We start from the raw sequence: 13,377 nt of genomic DNA on the forward strand, positions 1-13,377 counted from the left end.
CTAAAGCTATAGCTTTCTAGGTCAGACACTAGTGATATAAAGGCGTGATTTGTTAGTAACAAGCTTTTACATTTATAGACTATATTTCCTTAGCCACTTCTTGGAACTGAATAATTCTAACTTAATTGTTTGCTTTAAATCAGATTTAGTATTGTTATTGCCTTTGCAGCATTTCAAGAATGACCATATTATTCTCCTAGGGAATATCTAATGGAGTCTTTTAGCTTGGATCTTTCCTTCAGGCCCCACTTAAAGAGATCAGCTGAAAAAATAATATTAGTTCCTCTCCAAACGTCTTCATGATAGTACTTCTTCCAAGACTGAGGGTGGGGGATGGAGTTACAGTGGTGAAAGAAAGTCATACCCAATGGTTTGTAAGGATTTACTCTTATTTAGTTTTCTTTACATTATCTCATTATGTGGTTGGTGCATATTCAATTTGTAGGTATAATATAAAGACTTCTGTTTCCATACTCTATTTAATTTTCACCAGTGACAGAATAACTGGACACTAATAAGTTAGATAAGTGCAATAAAGTTTACTAACTCAGTCTCCTAATGTAGTATTCTAGAAATCAGTTTTTAGAAACATAATTATTTCCCCCCACATCTCAATTCTTACTTCTGGAATAATAACTGGGTATTAGAGGTAATGGAATAGAGCTCTATTTTTTTTTTCAGCACTAAACTTTTTTTTCTGCACTAAACTTTTTATTAATGCACTGGCTCTGGGGCCTCCCAGGACTTACAAAGTCAGCCACTGCCTGGGCCCACCCAGCAGAAGCTACAGAAGAGATCTTCAGGTGGCTGCTATTTGTTTTGGGCTTTGAAGTGCTCACGTGAGGCCTAGGTGTGAAGCAAGGCAGGGTGGTGCTAGTGCTGGGTCTTGGGTCTCACTGATAGGTTTGGGGGCATGCTGAGGCCAGCTGCAGCTTGTTTGAGAGATTTTAGAAATGCCTGAAGCATGAGCCAGGACAGGCCATTTGTATGGAAAAGCCTCTGCAAACAGCTTATGTGAGGCTGCAAATTGGATGGGGTTGGTTTTTAGGGCAGAGGGAAGAGTGTGGACCATGCTAATGATAACTCAGATATGGCTGCCAGTCAGCTCTGTGACAGGGGAGATCTCAGAAAAAGAATAAGGACCCCTGTGGCCACCCCAGAAAATTGCTCCCAAGTTCCTGCTTCCATGCCAGACAAAGCAGTTCATCCCCATATGTCCCGTAATCCCCCATAGCTGCTGCCTAGCACTGGAATCTAGAGGATGCAGACTGTGTAAGAGCTGCCTGGGTCTCCAGCAGCCTTTATGTCACTTAGCCACAGTTCCTGCTGGTTTTTACAGCCTGAAGTTACAGAGATTTCTGTTCCCAGTTCTGGGACCCCTCTGTAGGTGAAATATCCTTCCCAATTGAAAAAAATGGGTGTTGGACCAGCCCTTAACCTGCCTCTGCCCCTCCTACTAGTCTTGATATACTTTACTTCTCTAGTTGGACTTCCATTCATGCAGCTTTCAGTCAGTTCTGAATGATGGCTGCTCTGTATTTTAGTTGTAATTTTGATGTGGTTGTGGGAGGCAGCAAGTATTGGTGATTACCTATGCTGCCATCTTGGTTCTCAGTTCATAAGAATATTGATGCTGATTTTAAGAGGTCAAAAAAGCCTATAAGCATACGCTAGAAGTATTCTTGGGGTAGAATCTGCTGGACTTAGACAATTATTTCATATATTAATGGAGAAGAAGAAGAAGTTAGCAATGCCCCAGGACCTTGATTCTGAGCAGAGACGTTAACAAAGACAGTGAAGATTACAAATAGTAGCTGGCTATTGGGTGAATGGTGAAGAGACATGATGAGCATAATTTTAATATAATTGTAAATGTAATAAATTTGACATACCCAGTAGACTATTTCTTCATGCAAGCAGAGAAAGAATGTTAGAGACCACAAAGATCTTTAAGGCTACAGTAAAAGATAAGGAAAGAGAGATTTAAAATAATGAGTAAAAATTGCAGACAATAAACACATCTATAGAATTATCAAGAAAGATACAGGCAGATGGCACTAGGGGTAATTAATAATTATGTAGAAAAAATTTAAAAATTGATTTATTTTTCTAATTAGCATTTTTTTCAGAGGAAGAAAGGAAGTAAGGAAGGTGGGAGGAAGGAAAAGGAAAGGTAAAGCTATAGAGATTATGTATAGGAAGGGATCCAAATGTAAAGAGAAAAAATTATGTTGGAATTTTGAATACACTGATAATAGAAAATTGCGGAGGATAGGGAACCCAGAAAAGATTGCGAGTGTGAAGAAAGTAGATTAAGATTATGGATTGTTATTAGAGGAATGATTCACAAAGGTATTGAGAGTTTGGGACAGGCCCTGTGAAGTCCCAAATACATTATTTAATACACATTTATACTAGTGTCATTCAACTGGGCTGGGCTATTTGGAAGCGCAGACAAAGATGTATGGCTGAGAGGCTTTCGGGAGCAGAAGATTGGCAAGAAGTGAATTAATTGCTTGTCAGGCTGGTGAGGTTATTAAGTAAGAGCAAGCTAGGTATTTGAAACAGTGGAGACAAATGTGAAGACTAAAAGAAACCACCACGAGATGTACTGAAATAATAACTTCTTCTCAAATACAAGTAGCCATGGAATTTTCCATTATATTTAATTTTCAGACTTCTATAAAAGGCAAGCGCTTCACTTCAGATGAAGAGCTATACCCTCTTCATTCAGAGGTAAGCAAGAAAAACTGGTATCATTAATAATTCATATGATTGATTTAGTCATAAGCAGGGTAGACAGATAAATCAGATGATGGCATACACATCAAACGATATTGCAGTGTGAAAAGTTCATAAAGGAGACAAAATATAAAATTTAAAATAAGAGACAGGATTATACCACAGGAAATGACCAATTTTATTTTAACATACACTAATTTTTAATTAATTATGGCTTTTCTACATCCCATTGATAGACTTTAAAGCAACTCAAATGTTTATATTATTATTAATTTTATATTAAAATATAATCTACTTTATTATCTTTGTCTACTTTAATATGTTGACTTATTTTTCCACTTTCATTGCTAGCTTTAAGGCTGCATTAATTCTCACAGAAGATTAAAAAGGAACTAGGAGAGAAATCTTGGCACCAGACACTTCAGTCGCTTCAGTCCCCAACCAATTTACTCAGAACCTAAGTATAACAAATATCTGTTCTGTCATCGTCCCAAATCCCTTCCAGGCAAAAATGCAAATATATAGAATGAAAAAAATATTAATATGCAAATGCATGATTTATTTGATCACTGCCATCATTATTAACTTAGGCATATCCCTTTTATTGCATTTCTGGTTGTTTATGAATGTCTTCATTATGTATTTCTTGTTGGTAAATATGTTTTGTAATTCAGAGTTTTAGTTGTTTTCAAAGAGTACTTTGACCTAGATTCTGAGAAATAGAATTTATTGGCTAGAAGTATATAAAATTTAAAAATGATATATAGCCTGTTCAGAATGAGACAAACCTGATTTATGAACTTCTTGGGGGAGAAACAAGTAAACTTTCCTCAAATGCCTCTTTCATTTTCTTGACAAGGAAGTTGAGCAAACAAAATGAATGCTCAAAAAGTTGGTATTTTATTCAAATTTGTCTGTAATGGAATTCATGGAGCAGAATTCATGCTAAGAAAGATCTAAAAGGATTAAGAACATAATTCATCAAATACAGGAGATAAATAATAACTTGCCAGCTTACGTGTTACAAGCTAAGTGTGCACTTCTCAAGCAGTTTCCATCTGTGGATTCTTCAGCAGCTTTTATTCATGTCAGCCACCCAAGAAGCATTTTCTGGAGATGTCTCCGGAACCTGGTGGTTTGTTAGAAACTCATATTTTTTCTCCTCATAATTTGACAAATAATTTAGTGAGAAATGTAAGTAATAACTAGCTTCACAGTCATTTTCAATGGTAGAAGGTGAAGAAAGAAGAGAGGAACAATTATCAGCCTAACCTAAATGAGTTTAGGAAGCAGGACAATCATGAGAGACAACTTTGGATCAGATCTGCTTTAAGACTTTTGTGAACCTTAAGCACTGTTGCCTGCACATTCTGCCTTCTATATATATATACATAACTATATATATAATTAGATGGTATAATGACAAGTAGATTGATGCTATATATTAAAATATCCTATGTGTTCGGTCATCCTGTTGGCCATTCAACCAATCAAATGTAATATGCTAAGGCCAATCAACCACTCTCTATGAAGTGCATTGACCATCAGTGGGCAGACTCTCTGACCAGTATGTTAGCTTGCTGCTGAGATCAAGCTGATTGGTACTGAGCAAGATGGTCCAGACAGCCCTGGAGCCCTCTGTGGTCCGTTCCAGGCTGGCCAACCTCTCATGTCCCTCCCCAGCCCCAATTGTGTACCGGACTGAGCAAGATGGTCCAGACAGCCCTGGAGCTCTCTGTGGTCCGTTCCAGGCTGGCCAACCACCCATGTCCCTCCCCAGCCCCAATCGTGCATCGGTGGGGTCCCTTGGCCTAGCCTGTGCCCTCTCACAATCCAGGACACCTTGAGGGATGTCAGAGAGCCAGTTTTGGCCCAACAGTGGAATGACGGGTCACTATGATGCACGCTGACCACCAGGAGGCAGATGCTCAATGCAGGAGATATCCCCTGGTGGTCAGTGCACTCCCACAGGGGGAGCGCCGCTCAGCCAGAAGCCAGGCTCACAGCTGGCAAGTGCAGTGGTGGTGGCAGGAGCCTCTCCTGCCTCTGTGGAAGTCGGACATCCTCTGAGGGCTCCTAGACTGCAAGAGGGAGCAGGCTGGGTTGAAGACCCCTCACCCCCGAGTGCATGAATTTTATGCACTGGCTCTCTAGTTTTATATATAATTTTATTGATGTAAAGACAAATAAATTACTGATATATATTAAACCACTTTCTTTTACTTAAAAGTTTAAATCTTCTCCCAAGTTCAAAAGAAAGAAATTATAATACCTCCTGGTCTTTTAAAAGTAGTGTGGGTCCTCATCACTGTGCCTAATGGGTCAATTTTCTTTACTTTAGAAGATGTTACAAAACAATTCAGCTTTTTGTCCCCTCCTGTAAAATCATTTAATATCTGAGATTTATTGAAGCTGTTAATGGTGGCTGTATAGATCTGATCTACATGGGTGATTTGTTTTTTGTCTATTTTTTATCTCTTTTGTTTGTTTTACAATTTTATTTTCTTAAAGTGTAGTGATGTGGACATGAAATAGGATATGGAAGTCACCTAGAGGCTCAACATAGATATTTAATGATATACATGTACACTTAAACTTGCTAATGATTGTAACTTTCTTCCTTCTTTGCAGATGGCATTTGTTAACGCTGTTGTCAAAATATTTTATAGGAATGAAACTCATTCTTCAAGCCCACCAAATGTGCTCCATGGTCCCCTTTAGTCCCAGTTATACCTGAGATGTTATTTATCATATAGAGTACAACCACCAAATCAGAATTTCTCAGAGTGAGATATAGGAAACTCATTAAACAATATCTGCATGTGATTCTTATAGACTTAAAATATGAGACTCAGATGTATAATGTAAAATCTCTAGAAGTCTGAGATTTTATGATTTTAGGATCAGTACTACTAGTAAAAAAAATGAAGTGTATATTAAGGCAATTTATTAGGGGTAAAGTGGTTCAGATTATGCTCTTTGAGTCTTATTTTACCAACTGAGTACAAAAAGAAAGGTACTTTCTTTGTTCCTTTACTTTTGCTACTGAAGTTAGGAGAATTGCTCCAAAGCTAGACAACGTAGCCTAACTGGTTGCTGTCGGAGAAGTTTCCTGGGCGTGTGAAGTGTGCTGAGGGAGGCCACTTAGTAGATGCCTGTGGAGTTGATGGCCCATGTGCAGCCCTGATCTAGGGCTTCTGGGAAGCATTTAGCTCACTAAATTGCACCTGACTCTTTGTAAGAGTTCAGGAATCTCCCTATTGTTTAATTCATTCCCAGGGAGTGACTTTGGAATAAGGGAGACTAGAGTATATACCTCCGGTACAGTTACTTGTGCCAATAGAAGTATTTTAAAAATTACTATCTCCCACATGAGAACAGATATTGAGAAGGCCTGGCTGATAGGTTTTTATTCTTTACAAAAAAGATATATATATTTTTCTCTGTTTCTAAAGATAGGTTTGTTTTTTGCTTATTAGCATAGCATAATGCATGTAGAAAATTTGGAAACATACAAACTGATAAAGATGATTTATAAACCTCTAAATCTTACTATTTAGATCTATTTATTTTTAACCCGTTAGTACTCTTCTTTCTGAAGTTCTTTGATATGTGTGTGTGTGCGCACGTGCGTGTGTTTGTGTGTGTGTGTGTGTGTGTATTCATACATTAAGACAGGCTGTATTTACAGTTTTGCCCCTTTTAAAATAACATAAAATTATTTGAAAATATTTTTTCAGTTACATAATACTTGATCTCATAGATTCATAGTATAATTATACACAATTCCTGAGAATTTAAGCTCTTTCTAACTCTGCTTCATTGTAGATACATATTTAATTGTATTTTTTATTATTTTCTTAGTAAAGTAGTTATTGAAGTATATGTGCTGAAAATAAGGGTATTTTTCCAACTACTGATATATTTTGAAAAATCATTTATTTTACAAAAAAACTTGATTTTACTATAAAACTTACAAACACAAGTCCTGAGAGAAAACACTTTTAAAGTCTCTTGACATTCTGAGATGTTTGATTCAATCACTGGAAAAAAAACAATTGTATGGTAGTGGAATTTATGGCAACTACAAAATTCATATATTGAGGAATAAGAGAAAGAGTGATATTTCAAAATGCCCACTATGTTGTTAATATGATATTTTAGCTTTAGGAAGCTCTATAGTAAAGGACATCATCTCTATATATAAAAGGCTAATATGCAAGTGTCCCCTCGGGAGTTCGACCAGGAGAATAGGAGTTTTATTGCTTGTTATGACGTGCACTGACCACCAGGAGGCAGTGTGGAACATGGCGGGCAACCAGTGGCGGTGGAGGGTGCTGAGGAAGCAAGGGAAGGAGGAGGCAGGAGGCGGGAAGGTGGGGGAATCTGATCAGCCCTGATCACTGGCCAGGCCTAGGGACCCTACACCTGTGTGTGACTTTCATGCACTGGGCCTCTGGTTTGATTACTAAATATTGAGGATCTAGTGGTAAATATAAATACTGAATATGGGAGGATTTTACAGAAATAGGAAAGCCTTAAAAGTATGTACAAGAGAAAATTAAAAAATGGATTATAAAAGACAGAAGCTTTATAAATCTTAAGCCAGTAGAAAGAGATTTGATACATATTACTAAGGTACATACATAGTTTGCTGGTGTAGAGTAATAAAGAATCTTGAATAACTATGATTTGCATATGGGATAATCATGAAAAGACTTAAAGATAAAACTAAGAACTAAGACTTCACTTCCAACCTCACCCACAAAAGGAGAAAATAAATGAGGTGATTATGTATTCCAAAATAGAAGGGAAAACACACACACACACACACACACACACACACACACCAGAAAACTATAGGAATGAAAGAGGTCCATAAGCATGGTCAATATTAGGAAGCTAGTCATGACTAAGTCTTTTCAAGTGTCAGTTTTTTGAGAGGCTGAATGAAGGGAATACATATACTTTAACGCTGCCCAGGAGGAGGTAATTTTGCAGTCCTGCTCTGTATTAAGTTTCAGTCCTTATTCTATCAGGAAACCTTATTAATTGTAGTGCCACACACCCATTTAGTTAAGTAAATTGGACAATTTTAATATAAGTACCTAAGATTCTTCTTAGTTGGGACCAACTCAAAAAGGGCATCTGGATAATCACAAACTAAGCTGTCCAGTGTGTTTCCGTATTCAGAACCACGTGCCTCAGACAGCACAACATGCCCTGGATCCAGTTTTTAGTTTAGTCACCATCATCATTTCCTTTTAAAAAACTGAACTTATTGGGCTGACATTGGTCAATGAAATTATATACGTTTCAGGTATACAATTTTATAATACATTATGTGTATATTGTGTATTCACTATCCCAACCATCATCATTGGCTTTTAACTAGCAAACATTAGCACATAGTTTTGATATGTGGAGTTTGGGACTCCAAAAATCTTCTGAGTCACTTTGTCCCCTGGTTTATAAAGGCTGCAGCAGTTTGTCTCTTCATGACCCTTTCTAATTGGACCCTTCCTTAATTTATGACCCCTGTGATTTCCTAATTGGTCATCTTTCTGCAGAGTATCAGCTTCAAAGTCCAAAGCCTACGTGGTGCCCACTTCAGCCTCTCCCTGTCTCTTGTGACAATTCTCTATCCTCTGTGAATTACGTTTCCCTCTTCCTGGTATCTTGTGACAATTCTCTCTGTGAAAGTAAGAAAAGCACTGGAGCCCATCACAGATGTGCATTCCTCTCCCAAGGACCTCCCCCTTCCCCCCAAAACTGTCTGTCCTGTCTCTAAAATTCCTTTCAATTTTATTGCTAAGAAATAGAATGTGAGCTTTGTGGATCCTTATTCTCTAAAAACAAAGTGGTCTAGCATTTCTTTATATCAAAAATGTAAGCAGCCCAGTCAGGTTTATCAAATGTAAAGTAGAAAGTTCCCATTTAAGTCAACTATTTGATTGCTGATTGTGTTCTCAGTCAGATACAGTCTCAGATTCATGTTCTTCAGAGAACTGTTAATATACAGTAAATTGTATGGTTATGAAATAGAGTCTCACAGTAGATATTCAAGACAGATACTTCATACAATTAATTAAAGAGTTCACCACTAGTTCCTAAAAGCAATATTCCACACTCATTGAAAAGTGGAGTCATGAATGAAGGAGCATGGGATGCAACTATTCCATCTACATTCAAATGATACTTGCTGCAACGACTGCCCTGGGCGGGGTCTGGAGTGGGGATGGATAGTGACATAAGGGCATCAAAGCCGCTGGAGCATTCAAAGATTGCAAAGTAAACCAAATGTGGGCTTTAAGGAGAAATTGAAGCAGAATGTTAAGTGCTTCAGCAGAGTTTTATGATGCCTAAAAATTCCTAGGGCAAACTGGAGAACCTGACATAGATTGAAAAGGGTGTTTTTTGTATAATTGGAAAGGATATAGCAATAGAACCTGCAAAAGCAGCCGCTGTTAGAATCCAGATAAGCCTCTTCATAAGTTTTCATGTTTTTTTTTTTTATTTTAAAAAATGTCATTAAATAATATAAAATATACCTCCTTTAACTTAAGTAATAATAAGAGTTTACTCTGTGCTTACTAGATCGGGGCATAAGACACAGTCTCTGCTCAGATGCATCATGTAGGGCAAACTAACAAACTAGAAACTACTGCTTTAAATTACAGATAGAACAATTGAGTATGTTTCAAAGTTACTTTCTAGACAATTAAATCTATTAGCCCATAGAGTGATCACATAAAGAAGTGAGTAAGGTACATTTCTAAAATTACTTAAAATTTGTTAAGCATATATACAAGAATACATTGGTGGAGATAGCAAGAATATGAAAAGTTCCCATATTCTATTTTGACCCCATGTCATTTTAATTTGGTTCCTCATGCTGCTTTCTTTATATGCTCTTTTTCTAACTCCAATGAAAATATAAACATATGGAAGTACCCTTTATTTTCCATGTATACATTATTATATTTTACCTGTTTTTTTTGAGGTAGGGCATCCAATGTAATAGGCTAGAGACCAATATAATATATTTTATTTGTTCTCTACTTTTATCATTTTCAGAAGTTCACCACAATAATTCATTTTATATTTATAATAGTCTCATTCCTTTGAAATTAGTCATCATCAAATATGGCTTGTCAATGACAGAATGTTCAAATCTCTAGAAAAAATTTATGTGTTTATTTGAGACAAAATTTGGAGGACATCATCAGAAGGAAGATCTCAACAAATTGAGAATGCTCTGGAGAATGGCATTTTTGAAGTTTTTTTCCCCCTGCATTTAGAATCAAAGCAGAGAATTTAAGGAAGGTAAATGAAATCAATTGTTGATAGACTAAGGAGGCAGGAGAAAGCAAAGTGGGGAAATATTTAAGCTTGGATAAGAAGTAAATTAGAGAGATACATATTTATTTTGGTTGGTTGAAAATAGTTATCATGTAATATTTACACTGAAAGGGCGAGGGCTATGCCCTCCATCTTGCCCCGTACCCTCCATGTTGGGGCAGCTGCCATGTGCTCAGGAAAGTACCTTCTTCCCGGAAGCCCAGGCCCCTGCTGGCCACTCCCGGGATTTCTTTAAACTAACCAATGACAATCAAGGGACGTGCGCGCCATAGAGATGACCACATCCTGTGTAAGAAGACCGGACTTGCGCCTGGCCAATCGGCAGGGCCCACAGTCAGCTCCCCTCCCCTCACTCCACCCCCTATTAAAACCCTGTTTCTCCCACAGCGGTTTCACTCTGCTTCCTGTTGCTGTGTCGGCCAGGAGGGAGAGTGGAGCTAGCTCAATAAAGGACCCTCTGCTTTTGCATCGAACTGGCTGGCTCCCTGGTGTGGTTTTATTGGGGATCTTGAAATCTGGGCACAACATACACCACATAGAAGTGGTATGTAGGCAATAAGATAACAATGAGGAGTTTCGTGGTCTTGTAACCCAATGGCAGCCAAACTCATGGGACAGGAGCTGGTGAAAAAGAAGAGGTTTATTTGAGTGCCAGCATCTTGAGAAGATGGGGAACTTTTCCCAGTCCTCAAAAACATATCTTGCCCAGCTGGCATGGGTCAATGGTTGAGCATTAACCTATGAACCAGGAGGTCACGGTTCAATTCATGGTCAGGGCACATGCCTGGGTTGTGGGATGGATCCCTAGTGTGGGACGTGCAGGAAGCAGCTCTCATCACTGATGTTTCTCTCTCTCTCCCACTTTCTTCCTCTCTGAAATCAACAAAAAATATATTTCATATATTTAAAAACTATCTTAAGATCTCAGTGCAGACAGAGGTTTTTATAAGGATGGAAAGGGAAAGCAGAACAAAGTGATCAGGGGGAGGGGCTGTGCACATTCAGGCAGTGTCTTTGCTAAACCTAATATGGACTCTCATGGTCAGCATCCATGAGCTGGCCATCTAGTTGAATTCCTGTGTCTTGGTGGTTGATGTTAGCCAGGGCCTTGAAGGTCATGCTGCTCCTTGGGTGCTGAGTTAGTTTCCTTACACGTCCAGCGTGGAGTAGGGTTCGGTATCTGAAAGAGGAGCCGCACAACAAATGAGAGAAAAAGACACGAGATAATTTGGAAATGTTGGGGAGCCAGGAGGGCAAGTCCAAATCAAGGAGAGAGAGACTTCCTCCGATGCTCTGGCTGCTCCAACCTTTTATTTGGTCTGGGGGAGCCCTAGGGTAAGGAGGTTTGTCTGGGGTAGCCCTAGGGTAAGGAGGTTTGTCTGGGGTAGCCCTAGGGTAAGGATGTTTGTCTGGGTAGCCCTAGGGTAAGGTGGTTACCCTAGAGTAAGGAGGTTTCAATGACACACAGATTAGGTCATAACATGACCCTTAGGCAATTTACATGATTAAAGGTAGGGAGGTTGCTTCAGCTACCATTATCTAGATTAACTGGGTGGTACACAGCCCTGACCTTTGCGAGGGCTTCAAGGTTACTAACTTTTGGGGTCTCTGTCTATACTCAGCTAATAAAGACAGTAAATGGTTTCCAGCACTTAGGTTCACATAGGAATTGAAAGTGGTGATTCAAGCAAAACACACTTAGACAAGAAGCTTTCAACATGCAAACTCTAGCTTCAGGAGAATAATATCAGGTTAGAGTAAAAGGCTGGTTTAACATTTACTAAGATCAATATGGGTAGCTTTATATAAGTGTAGTGTATTCATTCTCTGTTATACTCTGGTGCTGGTGATTATGACTTCCAGAGGTCTGGAAAAGAAAATCACTCTACCATTTCAAAGGTATGTCATCCTAGATGCATAAGAACAATGAACAAGGTTCGCTTAAGGTAAAGAGTGACCTTTGCTAAGGAAGCTATAGGCCTGGGACTACCCACTGTGACCTGCCAAGTTAGGATTTATGATCAGACCAGCCTGTGTGGTCACTTTCAGTAACTGAGGTTGCCTGCCAGGCTTGCCATGTGGACCACCCCCGGAGCTTGTCATATTTATTACAAAGCCCCAATTTTGTTCACAGGCTCATTAGAAAAAACAAAACAAAACAAAAAAACACAAAATAAAAACCGCTGAGGAAATTTCTCTTGCACATTGGAAGTAGGGAATTGTCCTCTGCGAATGCACTGGTCAGCCATCTGATAGTTTTAAAGGGGTTTCACAGAGTTGCCACAAGTGCAATTCTCATACCCAATAGTTAAACCATGATGCTCAGTTTTGATGCTTGAGGAGTTGCACATTTCGATACTCTGACCAATGTAGTTCGATAAATTAATTACATGGGGGTTGGGATGTTTTAAGAAATATATATAATAGATAAAGAATCTGAAGGTTAAAGATATTAAATTACTCAATTAGGAAATTGTCGAACAAAGATTAGAACCCAGATTTGCCCTATGTGCACATTTTCTCTGATTAGATCTGCCTTGCTTAGTTCACATGGATAGAATGTCAGAGGGCTCTCTAGTATACTTTGAACATGTTGCTTTGTTGAAATGTATATAACGTGGACCCATTCCTACTGTTCCATTTCAAACCTCCACTTTACTCTTATACACATCTTAGTGTTTAGCAACAGTGAAAGAGTTTGAATTTTTCTCTGCTGGAAATTCTTGTACCTTAGCAGATTGCATGTAATTTAACCTTATTTTGAAATCTTTGTATTTCAAATAGTCCTTTTATTAGAAGAATAGTTTATTTAGTCAAAGGTAGGTGGGCCTATATACAAATGAGATGATGTGCTCTGAGATATTCCTACACTGAGATTTTTTTTAACAGAAAGGTAGCAAGAACCTCATCATTTTCTGAAGCCAAAATTGGAACTGATGGCTTGAAAATCTTGGCATACAATGAAACACAAAACCTAAAATTGGAAAAGCTGTTGGAAATCCAAGGCATCATGCATAGAATAAACACAGTCATTTCATAAGGGTAGCCTTCGCTGACCTAGACTATTCTGAATTTCCTTATGATAAACACTCAGCAACTTCCTTTTCTTTAGAACATACCATCACAATATTAATTTTTAAAATTGAAGTGTGTTAATTTGTGTAAGAACAAAAACTGTATGTAGAATTTGTCATGTTCAACATAGTATAAAGGGTGTCCCAAAAATGTTTACGCACTTTGAATAATTATTAATTCTGAAAAGGAAGAAATAGC

At 38.2% G+C, this 13,377-nt stretch overlaps 1 long non-coding RNA gene across 1 annotated transcript; it reads left to right on the forward strand.

Annotated features, from left to right (window-relative positions):
• Nucleotides 1-11,240: 11,240 nt before the first annotated feature.
• LOC107183143 lies at nucleotides 11,241-12,285 on the forward strand. Its single transcript, XR_001513912.1, has 2 exons — nucleotides 11,241-11,477; nucleotides 11,556-12,285. It is a non-coding gene; the product is annotated as an uncharacterized LOC107183143 (long non-coding RNA).
• The last annotated feature ends 1,092 nt before the right edge of the window (nucleotides 12,286-13,377 follow it).

This window comes from Myotis davidii, unplaced genomic scaffold (genome assembly GCF_000327345.1).
Source record: "Myotis davidii unplaced genomic scaffold, ASM32734v1 scaffold99, whole genome shotgun sequence".
NCBI lineage: Eukaryota > Metazoa > Chordata > Mammalia > Chiroptera > Vespertilionidae > Myotis > Myotis davidii.